This window comes from Spodoptera frugiperda, chromosome 6 (genome assembly GCF_023101765.2).
Source record: "Spodoptera frugiperda isolate SF20-4 chromosome 6, AGI-APGP_CSIRO_Sfru_2.0, whole genome shotgun sequence".
NCBI classification, from domain to species: Eukaryota; Metazoa; Arthropoda; class Insecta; order Lepidoptera; family Noctuidae; genus Spodoptera; species Spodoptera frugiperda.
In genome coordinates, this window is record NC_064217.1 from 6544082 (window position 1) to 6560616 (window position 16535).

Below are 16535 nucleotides of genomic sequence, written 5' to 3' on the forward strand. Positions count from 1 at the left end.
CTGACACTCCCTTTCGCCTCGCCCAAGGCGGGAGAAATCATTGGATGATTATTACTCTTAAAAAAAAAGTAGATTTGTATCTGATCTACTGTTTACTTGTTAAATTAATTTGCTAGAACACCTAGAAATTGTAAAAGAAAATTTTGGTAGTGGCGTCTCTCTGAAAAATATTATGCACAAAATATTTCATAAAACAACATGCTTAATAATCTTGTCCATGGTTAATCTTCTCTGTGTTTTCGGTTACATTAACATCAACACGTGGAATTGATGGCGAGACCGCCATTAAAATGTACCAAAAAAACAACAAGACAGTGCAAAAACACATAATTTACATATAAACACATAATCCAGGCGTGGCTATAATAAATATAAATATAGGTATATTCTGGCCTTGGTTCTTATCGCGCGAGTGATCTCTTTCGCACGCTGCGCAAGAGTCACCTCTTAGTTCATTCACATTTTCATGAACATTTTGCTTGACCTTTTGACCTACGACGACTTTAAAATGAATCCATTTCTTTTAGTGCCCATTGTGAATATTTACCCAGAGCTATTAAATAATTTTGGTGAATTAATTAGGTAATTGTTATGGCAACACCGCAAAAAGCTGTTTTGGTTTACAAGCTACCGGTGCAGTGATATCTTAATAGCTGGCGATTGTTAAAAAGTTTTAGGTCTCGGACTTATATGTAGGAATATAAGTGAATAGGTACTCCTATAAGAATTTTCTATGAGCAGTTCTAATTTGAAGTTCATATATCAAAAAATAATACTACAATTCAATTATATACTTTAAGAAAGAGATGAAAACTTGTTCCGAACAACATCTATTTTGCATGAAAATTTAAAAATAATTTGTTGAAAGATTCTTAGAGTTTATAATGAACAACTTCCTCTTATTAGCATAGTTAATGTTTTATCTTTCAAGTTAGAATGCTTTAACGAGCCAAAATAACCTCGACTTCCAAGTTTCTTTTTCATATTTAATTAATGTTTTACGTTATTTATAATAGATACCTCTTTTAAAGAAATAGCATAATTTTCTTAAGACAATGTTTTTTGCTTAATATATGCATAGTTGTATTATGCATCTTGTTTAATGATATTATTGTTCGCTTAAAATTTACAACTAGTTCATAAATATCTGAGTTACATGTAGCCAATAGTTCATTACGAGAATTTTTCCATGGCTTGCGGAGCGGATTATCGTTTAGTCTTGCTTCTTTTAAGTTATTATTTGGATTACACACTTCTTCATTCACAATCTGTACCATTATACGTCTCGTTTTCTTATCCATAATATTCTTAAAGTACAAAATTAAATCATTCAGTTCCTTCTTTAGTCTCCCTTTTCCTACAAAACCCCATTTAAATTCATCACTAATTTAGTTCTCAGCTTGCATTCTCACCACGAGAGGATTATCGGCCACATCGACGATACTATAGGACATATCGCCAACAATGTGAAATTGAAGTGTCTCCTCTACTTAGTGGACTAAGTGTGATATTACCAACACTGCGACAGAACGACTTACGTGTGCTTATTGTTAAGCGATGCACGACAAATCGCCGGACAGTCGATTGGACACGCGGTTTACCGGATCGGCGCAAGTTAGGAGCGCATGAACTATTGTTTGGTAAGTGATGAAATTAGTAAATGTAAATGTGTAGAGTAAATAATTATTTGCATATATACACAAATGATCAAAATGTATTGGTATGTCAGTCTATCAATATGAGCCTAGGTACAAATAGGCAATTGCCCAAAAAACTCATAACAAAGGGATTGTTTATATTTTTCGGATATTGCAAGAAAAAGGTTACACGAACTAGAATAAATATGACTTAGTGAATAATCTGTGCGAAAAGAGAAAATACCGGAACACCATTCAAATACCAACACAACCAAATCTAAGTTCGAATTGCATAAAAAAGGAAATACAATACGTTTTCATATTGTGTTCCTCGTAATTTTTTGTCTGCCACGAAATACTATAGCATTAAATATTCATTATAAACCGATTAAAGTTGCAAAAACAATGTAATGGATATTGTAGGATAAAAAAATTGCCAGAGGCTTTATTTTTGGCCGATGGGATTAAAGGTGAATCGGCAATAAATTTCGTAAAGAGAAATAAGCCGCTGGGGCCTTTGGGTCATTTATAAGTTGTTGATATATTGTAATAAGATATTTTTTACTCTTAACGACTATTAAATGTTATGAAACGGTAGTAACAGGTTTATGCATGGACACACACTTGATTGAAGGTCCCTTACAAGGCAGTTATGTAGCACATACGTTCTTGTTATGTGTGTTACGTTTGAAATTTTAAATTATGATATATTATTGAGGGTTAGTAAATATAAAAAGGTAACGTAACCAAAGAACCAAGTAACAGTTCACTTATCGAGTTAGTTGTATGTAAGTATTGAGTATTGAATAGAACCTAACAAATCATTACGTTGCTTTTAAACTTAGGAGTTACCTAGAAAGTATTATGAACAAGACTGATGACTGTTGATGAAGCGAAAGAGATGTGTAAGATGCGTAGCAGCTCAATTAGCGTTCCATTGTCTCTGCCTACCTTGAGTTTGTTGCTACTCATTTAGCCGAAAATCTAAATGACAATAATTGCTGTTTTATGTTTTTAACAAAAAACCTACCTTATAATTTTTCTCTGACTTTTAGGTCAGTTCTCAACTAACATGTACATTGTACCTATACCGCTATCGTCAACAACTTGTTACTTTTAGCACTTCCTGACACTAATGCCTTAACGGTGTCACAGTTGTCACAAGTCAAGTGAACGCCCAGTTAGTTTCAATCGCATAATGAAGCGAAAACGACCCAAAGAACATTGTCCAATGTGCATTGAAAGCCAGGCCACGTTACATTTGCTGGGTCAGTTGCAATGGCCCCTGCATTGTGTCCTCTGTATTGCATACAAAACTGCTACTGGTTGCAGATTAGATTGTTATATAATACTTTAAAATGTAGTGCAGTTTTCTAGGAGTTTAGTTGTGTGAGTTTTGTCTTGTGTTTCTTTAATACATATAGTGATTGGGTACCGATGTATGTGTGCATATTCAAAGCGCTGACGCTTACTTGTAAGAATTTGTATTATGATTAGTCAAGTTCCTAAAAAAGTAATGATACCTCTTGAGTGCAGGTGGTCATTACGAGTCTTGATTGTTTTTATATTACATACTACGCTTTGCAGGCAGCCTTGCATTGATACCACGGTATCTAGTATCAATTTGTTATACCATGACCAAAATTTAAAAGAATAAATTGCTAGTGAAAGCCTAAAAAGGTTAATTTCTTGATGAGCTGAACTCATGTTACAAATAACTAATATCAATACATGCTTCTGTCAAGTGTTTTCGCCCACGTTCTCTGTAAGATATTAGTGACCTATGTGTTATTCCAGATCATAATCTGCCCCTGTTGCAAATTTCTTCCTGATCTTACAGCAGTTTTGACGTGATTGCGTACACACAAATTCACAAACTTTCGCCATTTATAATATTAGTAAGAAGATGGTATAAGTAGTATGAAACTATACAAATGGTTAAAGAGAGATAAAACAATATCAGGACCTACTTAGATCTAAAACAAACTGCATAGTTACGTGAGGTCAAGCACCATTAGTACGAATTTGCTTTACGTATAAAGTAATCGAAACGCGAGCGCGTTCGGCATTCTGATTGGTTGGTTTATTCGAGCCGGCCAATTAGAGCGCCGAACGCGCTCTTGTTTCGATTACTTTAAATGTAAAGCAAACTTATACTAAGGGTACTGTTTCTTATTGTAAACGTTCAAACATCAATGTTCTTTTGTTTTTTTAAATGCAAAACAGAAAGGAATTTGAAAGTGTTCTAATTTTCTAGAACAGATGTTTTATTTTTCTTTTATACTTAGTACTTAAAACAATATCGTTTTGTACCTAACTTTTTTTTAGTGTTCTGAGAATTTTTCATTGGTATTTTACCTTATTGGATTTATTTGGTTAGCCAGAGTAAATTACTGAGCAACGGATTCCTCTGGTATTTTTTTTTTTTTTTTTTTTTTTTGAGGGGGGAAAATCATCCAATGACTTTTCCCGCCTTGGGCGAGGCGAGAAGGAGTGTCAGACTCTTACTGACTAAAAACCACCCCGTTCCTTCTCCTGCTTTTGAGCCGGAGCCCCGGTAAACCCGCTAGGTAGTCCGCAGCTCCGGATCAGGCATCAGCCCTGCTGGGCCCCATCTGTGGTGGTCTGATGGCTCTTTGAGGCGCGCGCGGAACGCTACGCGCCGTACGCACGGGTCTGGTTCTGTTCGGGCGGTGAGCTACCCTTGCTCGCCGTCCGCAGGCCCGCACTTACGGTGGCCGGAGATCGTCTCGCGATCCCCGACGCCCGGAGTGTCTCTCGCGACGGCTGGGGCGTGAGGAGGTTTGTTCTCTCACGCGCCCCGCCTCCTCCTTAGCTAGCATGACTGCTTCGCAGAAGGAGGAGACGGCATCCCAGTCCCTCTCGCTCCGCACCATGGCCTGAACCAGTGCTGGGCGCGAGAGGTCGCCGTCGCCGACCACATCCCTGAGGACTTGGCGGTGCTCAGCCCACGCAGGGCACACCGCCACCGTATGTTCTACCGTGTCCTCCGGGCGGTCCTCACAGTGATGACACCCGGGCGTTTCCTCCCGCCCAATAAGGAACAGGAACCTACCGAAACTCCCATGTCCGGTAAGCACCTGCGTCAGGCGGTAGGTGAGGACGCCGTGGCGCCTCTCTAGCCACTCCTCAAAGAGGGGACTTACCGCTGCGATGACAGCGAGCCCAGCCCTCGGTTGCGACAGTCGTTGCTGCCATTCCGCCATGAGATCGCGCCGGAGCTCGTCCCGCCACGCACTGATCTGGCGCGGCAGTGGGGTTTCGCCCCGGCGACACGCGTCGGCGCGCAAACTAAACACGCGCGCGAGCACCTTCGCCTCCAAATCCCACGGCGGTAATCCGGCAAGGAGGTTCGCTGCCTCCCCGGAGATCGTGCGATATCCACGGATCACCCGGATGGCCATGACCCTCTGAGACGTGAGCAGCGCCCGAGCTGGCCGCCGCATCAGGTTCGGCGCCCACACAGGGGCGCCGTAGAGGGCCATGGACCGCACGATCCCCGCGTACAACCTCCGGCAGGAGGCATTTGGCCCCCCGAGGTTTGGCAGGAGCCGCTTAAGCGCAGCCCCCGTCCGTTCCAACTTAGGAGCCAAACGTCGAAAGTGTTCCACGAAGTTCCATCGACTGTCGAGGACGAGACCTAGATACTTCATCGTCGTCTCGACGCCGATGGAAACTCCTCCCGCCGTTATTTGGAACCCACCCGGAGGTGGCGCGTTCCCGCGGCCATGAAAGCACATGGCCTCGGACTTGTGGAGCGCCACCTCGAGTCCCAATTGCCGGATCCTATCAACAACTGTCGGAACCGCTCTCTCCATTAAGTTGGCCGCCGCCTGGTGCGACCTCCCGTGCGCTAACACTAGCGTATCGTCGGCGTAACAAATTACGCCAACGCCGTTCGGGAGGTCGGTGCGCAGCACCCAGTCGTAACCGATATCCCACAGGAGCGGTCCCAAAACCGAACCCTGTGGAACACCGCGCGACATCTCTCGCCGTTTCCATTCGCCCTGGTGACCGGGGTATATGACATACCTGTCTGTCAGGTAGGCCTCGATTATATGACGGAGGTAGGTAGGAACCCGGTGATACCGGAGTGCCTCCAGTATGCAGCTCCAGGGTAGGGAGTTGAAGGCGTTGGCGATGTCCAGAGACACCGCTACAACGACCTTACCCCTGGACACTGCAGTCCCCGTCGTGAGGTCCCTTACGCGCATGATGGCGTCCACCGTGGAGCGCCCTCTGCGGAAGCCGAACTGGCCATCCGCGAGGTCCGGCCCAAATCCGGACAAGTGCGCGACGAGGCGGTTCGAAATTATCCTTTCGAAGACTTTTCCCACCTCGTCGAGCAGCACAATGGGCCGGTATGCGGATGGAGAGTCCGCAGGGCGCCCCGGCTTCTTCACGAGGACCAGTTTTCCCGTCTTCCACTGAAGTGGGAACTGGCCCCTCTCCAAGCATGCGCTGTAGAGACCTATTAATCGAGGCCCGAGAGCCTCCGAGGCCAGGACCCACGCCTTGCCATGTAGGCCATCGGGTCCTGGGGCGGTGTTCTTGGCGCCCATTCGGCGCACCGCCGCTCTCAGTTCTGCCTCGGTCACCTTCGGAACGATGTCGTCGTCGTCGTCACTGTGGCCCGCATTGGGCACCGCAGGGGGCGGAGTCATGGATGGAGGGGTGAAACCCCTCCGTAGTCGGGGAAACAAGGTGCCGACTACTTCCTCTACGACCTCTGGCCGGAGACTCTGAGTCAGTGGGGGAGCCCACGTGCGGAGCTTATCACGCACCATCCGATAGGGGCGCCCCCATGGATCTCTGTTCAGAGTCTCCAGCATCTCCCGGCGGGCTTCCTCCTTAGCCCGCCAAATCTCCGCTTTGAGGGCGGCCTTCGCCACCTTGTACCCCTCGTATAACTCCGCCTCTCTTACCTCCGCATCTGAAGCGCGGATACGGAGCCTGCGGTGCCTCGTGTACCGGCGGCGCGCAGCTACGCACGCATTGCGCAGAGCAGCCAGCTCTTGCGACCACCAGTACACCTGGCGCTTGCGCTGACCTGGCCGGACCCGGGGCATCGCCACGTCACATATTCTGGACATGGCGTCCTGGAGCCATCTTGCCTCTTCGTCGATGTCGGCAGGCCTGTCCGGTGGTATCACCCAGGCCTGCACGATTGCGGCTTCCAGGAAAAGCTCCCGGTCCAACTGTCTTAGCGCCCAACGCGGGCCACATGGGGCCTGTCTGACTGGCGGGTCCGCGGACTCGGCGGAGACGTTGAACCGGATATACCGGTGGTCAGAAAACGTCTCTACCTCCTCCATAACGCACCAGTCAACAACACGCGGTGACAGAGCAGGGCTGGCGAACGAGATATCCACCACCGACTCACCCTGCATCCGCACACACGTGGGGACAGAACCCCGGTTCAGGACGACTAGGCCTGTCTCCAGAGCCCAGTCTTCCACCATCCTACCCCGAACATCGGTGAACCGGGAACCCCAAGCCAAGTTTTTGGCATTGAAGTCCCCGAGGACAAGTACAGGGAGGGATTCCTCTGGTATTTGGGTTAACGTTTTATTTCTAACAATAGCTTTATTATCAAAATTAATCAACTTTTTCTGTAATTGCGTTTGCCCCTATTCTACGAAATAAAGTGAAAAATAATAAATAATTAAGTCTTAATTAATAACTAAGAATCTTACGAAGAAATTGGTTGCAAAGAATTTCCTGTATTTCTATAAAAACCAAAATTAATTAAGTTTCTCTGCTTTAAACAGAAAGTAGAACTATGTGTACTAGAAACAAAATTAATTAATATCTAGAAAAAGTAATAAATACGGAAATACTATAGAGCTGTTAAAATCATTTGAAAGTTTTCGTATTGCGATCTACTTTTCCTAGTTTTATTGACTGAAACTGATTGGGGTAATCTTTTAGATTATCGCATTACTCGGGTAAATAATTGAGAGATTAAACAAATATCTAACCATTGCATGCTAAAAAAACTAACCAAGAACTGCGCTATGCAAATTCTATCTGACACATATTCACTGTTACGAAGTTTTATTTTAGTTTTTAAACAAACAAATGTTAAAAACTGGGTCTCGGTTGAATGTAACACATTGCTCTATAGGATTTGTTTGTATGAAAAAATAGATATATGGGTAACTTTGTAACAATTTGAGATGATGTTTCAGTAGCATGCTATAAAAACATCGGTGACTTAAGTCAGATGTGGTGGTCTGTGGGCAGACCTCCCACTAGGTGGACCGATGACATCGCCAAAGTCGCGGAGAGTCAGTGTATGCAGGTAACTAGTTGTTGTTCAGCGTGGAGGACTAAGGGGGATGCCTTTGTCCAGTAGTGGACGTCTTCCGGCTATTGATGAGGTACCTACTTTTGAAACTTCAACATAGAAATAAGATAATAGCCTGTCCGTAAAGCTAGCTCGTTCCAAAATTTAGGTTCAAATGGACATAATGAATGAGTTGCAAAACAAACTTAGATGAATTTAATTAGGTACAATTTTTTTTTTAGAATCTTAGACGTACTTTATGTAGAAAACCATGGCAGGAAGTATATACCATAACAACGTTGAGAAGCTCATTAATAAAAGTGTCGTTGACTTGTGTTTTAAAATCTTACTGACGCATTCCCATTGTTCTCGAGATTATTGATCCGTGTTTGAAGCAATATGAGTAGACATTAACTTTAATGAGTTTGTACAGAAACTTTAGAATATTGTAAGACTGGAAGTATGATAATTTTAAAACTAATTTGTTTTCGTTTGTAATAGAATATAGGTATGTAGTTTGGTATCTATATGTAATAGTCAGATATGTATATTTTTAACTTGTTCTTTTTGCATTTTAAAGGCGTAACTTTTAATAATATATTGCGACGAAAAATCCTATAATTAAGAAAACTAATCTGATGCTATACTACAATCCATTTTTAACTCTACTCCGAAAACTTAAGACACCCAATTTGTAAAAGTCCTTAATCATTAGTAGACTTTAAATAATAATCTTACTCATTTAAAATGACAGCATGACATTTATGTGTAAGTTTAAAAATAAGTAGCTAATTTAAGCTACAGCACGTGGTTATGAGACCACCTGTGAGATGTTGAGACGAATAAAACAAATGGTTGATAAGGATTTCAAACGGTACATTACTGAGTTACGAGTATATTGTTCTAAGTCTTATTGGATTCAATATATTTCTGATAAGAATGTTATGTATTGTGTTGTGTTTAGAATGTTAAACGGTAGCCAGATTGTAACCACTTTTGTTTCAAAGTCAAAGCATTTATTTTAATTAATCCTGAATTAGGCACTTTTGAAACGTCAAATTGAATTGTCCGTCAGTCTCTCAGTGAAGCTAGGTGTAACAATGTTGTTATGTGTGTTGTGTTGTTTCATTAATGTGATTATAAACTGGTTGATAATATTTTTTACATGTTGAATTTAATTACTCACTGTGATTTATATCTGTAAAACTTTCAGTCATGAAAAGGAAACAAATAACTATCACGCACACATTCTTCAAAACACACAAACATCAGCAGTAGCATGAACAAATTGACAGTAAAATTTCGATAGCATTTTGTCAAAGGAATTGCAAGGTTTCGTGCAAATAGGTTTAATCTATAAACACGGCAAAGAAACCGATATTCGTGCTATGAACGATAGAATGTTAGAATCTTGCTGTTCATGATATATCGCTTATGTTCATGAGGTATCGTTCCGCATAACTTAATTGGAAACTTCAGACATACCAGTAAAGTTGGCTTTACCGTCTACACTGCCGTACCCCGAACAGTAATTGACGAACTAATTAGCTCCGCGGATGTTTATGCACTTACTATAAAATGTATTAATTCAATTCATTTTCACATTCCTTACTTTCATCAAGTTTTAATTGAATAAAATGTCTGTTATTTGCCTGTTATGGTGTGAAACGAGGATTGGCGTGTTTGCTGTACACAACTAGTTTCTGATTTTAATAATTATAATGTTTTTTTTTCCGGCTAATTAACATGCGTTGATATTTTTCACGCGAGTTGCAAGTTGTAACTAGATTGCTGTACAGGTAATATATTTCGAGAATAAGGTTTCCTTTCTAAGGGTTTATAACGCTTTTTTTATGGGGGGGATAATCATTCAATGACTTCTCCCGCCTTGGGCGAGGCGAGAGGGAGTGTCAAACTGTTACTGACTAAAAACCACCCCGTTCCTACTTATGCCCTTTGAGCCGGATCCCGGTAAACCCGCTAGGTGTTTTAATATAACGCTTGCCATTTCAATTATAGTAACAAACTCTTTACACATTGAACTAACAGAAATCAAACTCCTTAAGAAAGCAAAACCAACTCGCATTCTTATCTCAATAGTAAAACTACTTTACAATCAAACAAGATAGTTGGAGTCACGAACAACAAAAGCAAAGGCCTGTTATTACATGGGCAACGGTAACTTAACGACTCGTTTATTAAAATGTAGGACAGCAGATTAGTTGACACTCATTATGCTAACTCAGGTGCTTGAAGACACGTTTGTTTCTATGAACGCGTGGAGTTTTAAGAACAGTTATTGTACTTGCGTGGTTTGGCGGATGTGTTGTGTGTAGATAATATCTAGTCTGCCAATAGTATGTAACGTGTTTTTATAGTAGCTATGTTATATTCTGGCTATGTTGTCGTTTATTATGTTTTCTCATTGTTTATCGTTTGTCAGCAACACAACTCTTAATTTTCATATCTATTGTATTAAAGATACTGAAGATTAATCTAGTAAATCTTTCGAAAAACAATGATCACCAGCTCGCTTCCATTCTCTGACAGATGTGGATTTTTCCATCATTAGAACTTGAGACGGAATATTTTCCATGTTTATTTACGATTATATCGCTTGCAACTGTGCCGAAATATCGGAAACTCATAGACTTTATGTTTAGTAAACATAGTAAATGTCCCGTCGCAAGTTTTAATGATAGTGTTAGTGACCATGTCAGTTTCAAAACTTATATGGGATTCTCTATCAAAACACCACTAAGTTTAATATTCGTCTTCCGATGTAGACGTTTTAACTTTATTACTTAGTTGCCAAGTAGACTTTTACTAGTATTTTAATACGAGTATTCAGCAGTTTTGCGATTGTATCTACTTTGTACCGTTGTTCGATCGTGGAAAATTGTAATTATCCGGTTTAATTACCTGCAGTATATCGATGTTAGTATCGACTTATCTAAATATCATGCTTCCTAAGTGAAATTCATCGTTGATAGTTGAATCAGTATAAAAAATATTATAACTATTGGTGAACAATAATGACTGTCGTATAACGTGTAGCGGATTCGATTCCCTCACGGAGCAACACTTTGTGTGATCCACAAATTACTGTTTCGGATCTGTAAAATATTATGTCTGTAAATCCTAGTGTGGGACACAGGCGAAATCCTAGTGTGGGGCAACTTTTTTATGAAAAAAATTAACAAATGGCTCTCTCTAAAGAACGCTGTGCTTAAGCTCAAGGGATGTTTGGATATTGCAATAAAGTTACCGATTAAAAGGATGTTTCTACCCACCGCTTGGTAGCAGTTATAGTTCTGGAGTTTTGGAGCTACCTACTTTTTATATAATATATAATCGCAATCTATTTCTTGTTACTTAAACACTCTCGTTGACGAGTTAATTAATGCAGGTCGGATTAATTAGTATAACACCTTCGTGTCTAAGTAAGAATGTTTGAGGAATACATGATTGTGTAATTATAATAGTAATTAATTTATGTAATTGCTGCCCTTGTTGTAATCTAATTCATTTTATGCATACTGCGTTATTGAAGGTGATTTACTTAAAATGTGTTATATTCATTAAGTAATTGTGAATTTCTTATTATATGAATTTAATATTATTTAAATATATATGTGTAAGTGAGAACATATATTGAAGTTTGCTACTTTTAGTTTTTCCAGGTTATACTTGCTTCGTGCTTCTACTACTGGTTTGTCTCTGCAAGACCCAAAGGTTTGGCTGGTAGAAAATGGTTACGGCCCACCTTGTGTACACATTTATGTGTATCAATGAAAAACAGAATAAATAAATAATAGTCAATTGAAGTTTATACTTATGGAAAGTCTTTACAAATCACATTTCTATACACACCAAAGTTTCATATTGTCTATTGAACAATTTGTATCGATATACCTATAATGTATAGTATAAGTACTGTCAAAATTCAACATCCGATGTTACACGTTCGTCCGGAAACGTCTAAACCAAAATATTATCGTACATAGATATATTTTGTAAATATTGTAACTTAGATAATACTTTAACTATGTATTCTCAAGGTTTGTCTGTTCTATGCATGGAATTTGAAATGTCTTATTGTCCTCGTACTTTAAATTTTTCACAATCTTTCCCACCATTTAGGATGTCTAACTAAAATGATGAATTTAATTGTACTATAGTCTGCATGTAGTATTCTGACTAGCTGTAATTAAAGACATTGTCATTTCAAATGGTTTTTTTATTGCTGGGATTTACGTGGCAGCTTCTTTTGTTGGGGGGGCGGGGTAAAATCATTCAATATACCTCCCATCTTAGGCGACGTGAGAGCGAGTATCAGACTCTTGCTTTTCCAGTGCACGAAAGTTATCTAAACACCACGATTCAAGATTAAGAAAAATCTATAAGCAGTCATATCGATGCGTAAATCCGTGATATGCAGCCAGTTATCCAGTCATTACGACAACTATACTTACAGTTCATTAGTCCCGTACAATATGAGCGATTAAACTCTCTTCCTTATATCTTTAAACTGAAATAATGATGGTATCATGTTCTGTAATAAATATTACCTAACGCATTGTATTAAGGTCTATTATAGAACTAACAATAGGATACTTATTGTGTCGACAGTTTCATTACGTTGTCGTTGGCGTAAAGCAAAATTTTCTCGTTGGACTTTTTTAATGCTGACTGTGGATGATTGTATTTTTTTATAGTATAACTAAGTTTTATGGCAATTAACGCCCGGAATTTTGAAAATTATTCATTTAATAAACTATCATTCACTTCAATAACAAGTTAAACCTAATATTTATAACCTTAAATACCAATGAAAGGTTCAAATATTTGTCTATAAATCAAATTACTTTGTTCTTATCGTGACTAACTAATTCAGTTATTATTTGTTTACAACAACTACATAATATATACAACCATTATGTATCATCGTATCAACAGATATACAAGACAATATTAAGTATATACAAACATAATATGATACATATAAGAAGAATGTATTGTATAAAGATCACAAGATGTATAAAAACAGCGAATGTTTGAAAATAATCGGTGGGATGAGCCAACGTGTTTTGTTATTAAAAATATATAATGTTATTGTAAAACTTTGTATTGTATTAAGATGACTGTGTTGGTGAATAATCTTTGGATAACGTCAGCGACTTAACATGGCGTCTGGAGTTTATTATGAGTAGATCATGTTTAAAAATTGCTTCGTTTAATTTTGTTCTGCTTCTACTTTCTACAAAACTGGAATTAGATTTTTTGGTTTTTATTGAGTTTTTGAAATTCACAGTTATAGCATGATTTCTGTGATGTTTTCGTAGTTTTGTTATATTTTTATAATAACTATCGTAAAGATAATAGCTATATTATAATACAAGTCTAGCTAAATTAACTAATAATCACGGTTTATTCACGTAAATTAATGGAGAAAAGCTCTACTAGTTTCGAGTCACAGAGGGACTCTACATCATGAGCAGCGTGCGCAGACGCGGCGATGTCGCGCAGCCTACTCTGTAACTCCAAAATAGTAGTTTTTCTCCATTAATTTACGTGAGCAAATTGTTTATTTATTGATATTTAAACTACCAGAACTCAGGCGATTAAATCCAAAACACGTAACAAATAGGATTAAAGTTAACGAAGACGTTGACACCTAAATCGGCTTAATCTGTTCTTTTTACGCTATTTACTGGAAACCTTATAGGTATCGTCGTTACTAAGCGAGGTTTCGATTCGACATCACAACTATTTTATAATGACCACGAACTATACAATTAACGGTGTCTCACTACCTAATACTTTAGGCAGAGAAGTAAAAATACATGTACCTAATACCCAATTTTCACCAACTCAGTTATGGGACCTATCACTTAAATAGCAGGGGGCAACACTATAGCTATAAAACACTAGCCACTAGTCATTACTTCGTGATAGCAACTAAGAAATTGAAAATTCTATCTATACCGAAAAACCTGAGCCGCCACAGAATCAAGACACAAATAAGAAACACCAGAATTAGATTATTTTACATGTGACTCGGGTTTTCGCACTTGTGCATGTAAACCGCATCTAGGCCGTTCGGCATCCGGAGCCGACGTGAAATCGACTCCGCATATTCGATTCCGATGCAAATCGACTAAGAGTATGCGAGTGAAAATATCTAGGCACGTTTGAATAAATCTTTACGAGCGAAATCATCTGCTGTAAACACTTTTAACTGTCTATAAAAACAATGATAGCTGGCGATTTATTGGATTTGAAGTTTGTATTGATTGAGAGAAACCATTAGATGGCAGTTAAATAAATATTGAAACGGGATAAGTAACTGTACTGACGTTTATTTTATTTACTTCTTTCTAAAATGTGTGTATGTTATGTTTATGGATAGGTACATAGCTACGTAGGTGAACATCTAAAATAGGGGCTGGGTAGACTGTGCTTTACTCTTTAATAAACCTGCACCCTCAGTCGGTTTACCTTCTACCTGTACCTTCAGAAGGTTTAGGGCCCTTTGTATAAGTTTGCTCTACGTTTAACGAGATCTGTATGAGAGCGAGTTTGTTGCTCTGATTGGCCGGCTCGAAAGAATCAACCAATCAAAGTCCCGAACGCGCTCTCGTTTAACGTAGAGCAAAGTTATACAAAGGGCTAAACCTTTAAAACAGCGAACGCCATACACAGTATCCTAATACGAATACACAGGAGACAAATGCTGTGTGAATTTTGATGTTGTTATTACATAACTTGTAAATCAAATTTTAGTAGGATCTACAGAACCAAAAGCTGTTCATGTGGTACTGATGACTGTTCATGAAACGAAAGAGGTACCTATGTAAGAATCGTAAAAAGAGTTTCATAGTCTCTGCCTACCCCCATGGGAGACAGGCGTGCGGTCAAGTATGCATGTATGTGCTTCTCTAAATCAAATAACTATGTATCATGAATCTTTTGGGTACATTGACATTTATTCAGTATATAAACTATATCTATTAAATAAGGTAAAGGACCCCGGTGTCCGTAGTCACGCTTGTGGCCACTAGAAGAATGAGGCAGTCAAAATGAACAATAAGTTATTGTGAATCAGTTATACTGAGCCTGGTATTGTTGTTTATGTTTAGTCTCTGCTGTAAAGCGGGTTAGACCTGATTTTTTCTTTTAATGCGAGAGTCATTTGGGGTCCTAAATAATTTGATGGTTTTAATTTCGGGTTATATGGAAAAAAATGTTAAAATGAAGGCATTATATACCTAATAAATATGAGTAGTCATAACTGCCTCGTTGGTCGAATGGTAACCTCCTATTACATGGAACTTATAACGAACGTACGTTGTATAGCGGCATTACGTGCCTCTGCCTACCCCTTCGGGGATAAAAAGCGTGATGTTGCAAGTATGAGTAGTCATCGAAAAGCAAGCTTCTTCTTATTGTTATTCATATTCAAGATTTGTGTAAAAGATACAAAACCAAATGTCACATACATGTCTCTGATTTTGTCGTTAAAAGTTTTATGAACCTGAAAGCTGTAAAAGTTTTAATTTTATTTTGATAACGTAATTGTTACTTAGATTAAATAATCGATCGCTTCGAAAGTAGAAAGATTGAATAACTTTTAACAGGTTTCGTTGACTGAAAGCAATATAATTATAACTGAAAAAAGATGTTTCGTTTTTTATTTACGTAAGACAACCGAAGGCTATTAAACTGTAAGTAAGTATAAGAAACCTGAATGTTCAATACTAAATCATATTTCAGTTTATACATTGATGGATAGGAGCAAATTGCGGATGCGTGCGATCTAAATATCCTCAAAACTAAATTACCTACACATTGCTTGGAAATCTGAAACACCGGTTATTAAACTCAACGCAGTAATTTAACGCAATTATCACACATAATGATGTATCGTTACTTACACAATAAACAATCCAATATCGATGAATCGATAGATCAATCGGTATCCAATTCGGGAGTCAGCAATACACGCCGATTTAAATCCAATTAGTCAAATAGAAAACACAACACTGGCCACTTTTGTTAAAAATATAAAAGAAGTTTAAAACTTCGATATGTCAGATTTGAATTTAGAATTCCACCGTACTCCGAGAGCGCGCGTGCGCGTTTGTACAACGCGAGGGCGTCCACACAACCGAGCGTCTACTTTCGAACTGAGACTGCTCACCGTAGCTTGCCGCTTGAGACTACGACTGTTGCCTGAGGAATGCCGTATTGCAAGTCGGCTATTTTTCTTCACATGGTAGATAAAACTTGAAGGCAAAATAAAACATTGATTTGCCTCCAGCCATAACATGCTATACATATACCAACAATGAACACGGCGACCTTATTAATGTCTTGAGGCAGGTTTATGAACGTAGGTATAATTTATGGACGAACGAATAGAAGAAACTTAACTACAGCTTGATTACTTAGACCTCCTTTGGGTTTATTCTTTTGGACTACCGTTATAGAAGCCATTAATAATGCGAAAAGTTGTAAAGGCAATTTACAATAGGTTGAAGGTGTATTCATACGCGTGTGGGTAGTGTTCTACATAAATTGAATTA

At 39.2% G+C, this 16535-nt stretch overlaps 1 protein-coding gene across 1 annotated transcript in view; it reads right to left on the bottom strand.

Annotated features, from left to right (window-relative positions):
• The window catches only part of LOC118267702 (uncharacterized), a 66125-nt gene extending 49945 nt beyond the window's left edge, over positions 1–16180 (bottom strand). The window contains exon 1 of the mRNA XM_050694434.1: positions 15884–16180. The gene's annotated coding sequence lies outside the window, so the exon portion shown is untranslated. The remainder of the gene's footprint in view (positions 1–15883) is intronic.
• Positions 16181–16535: the final 355 nt, after the last annotated feature.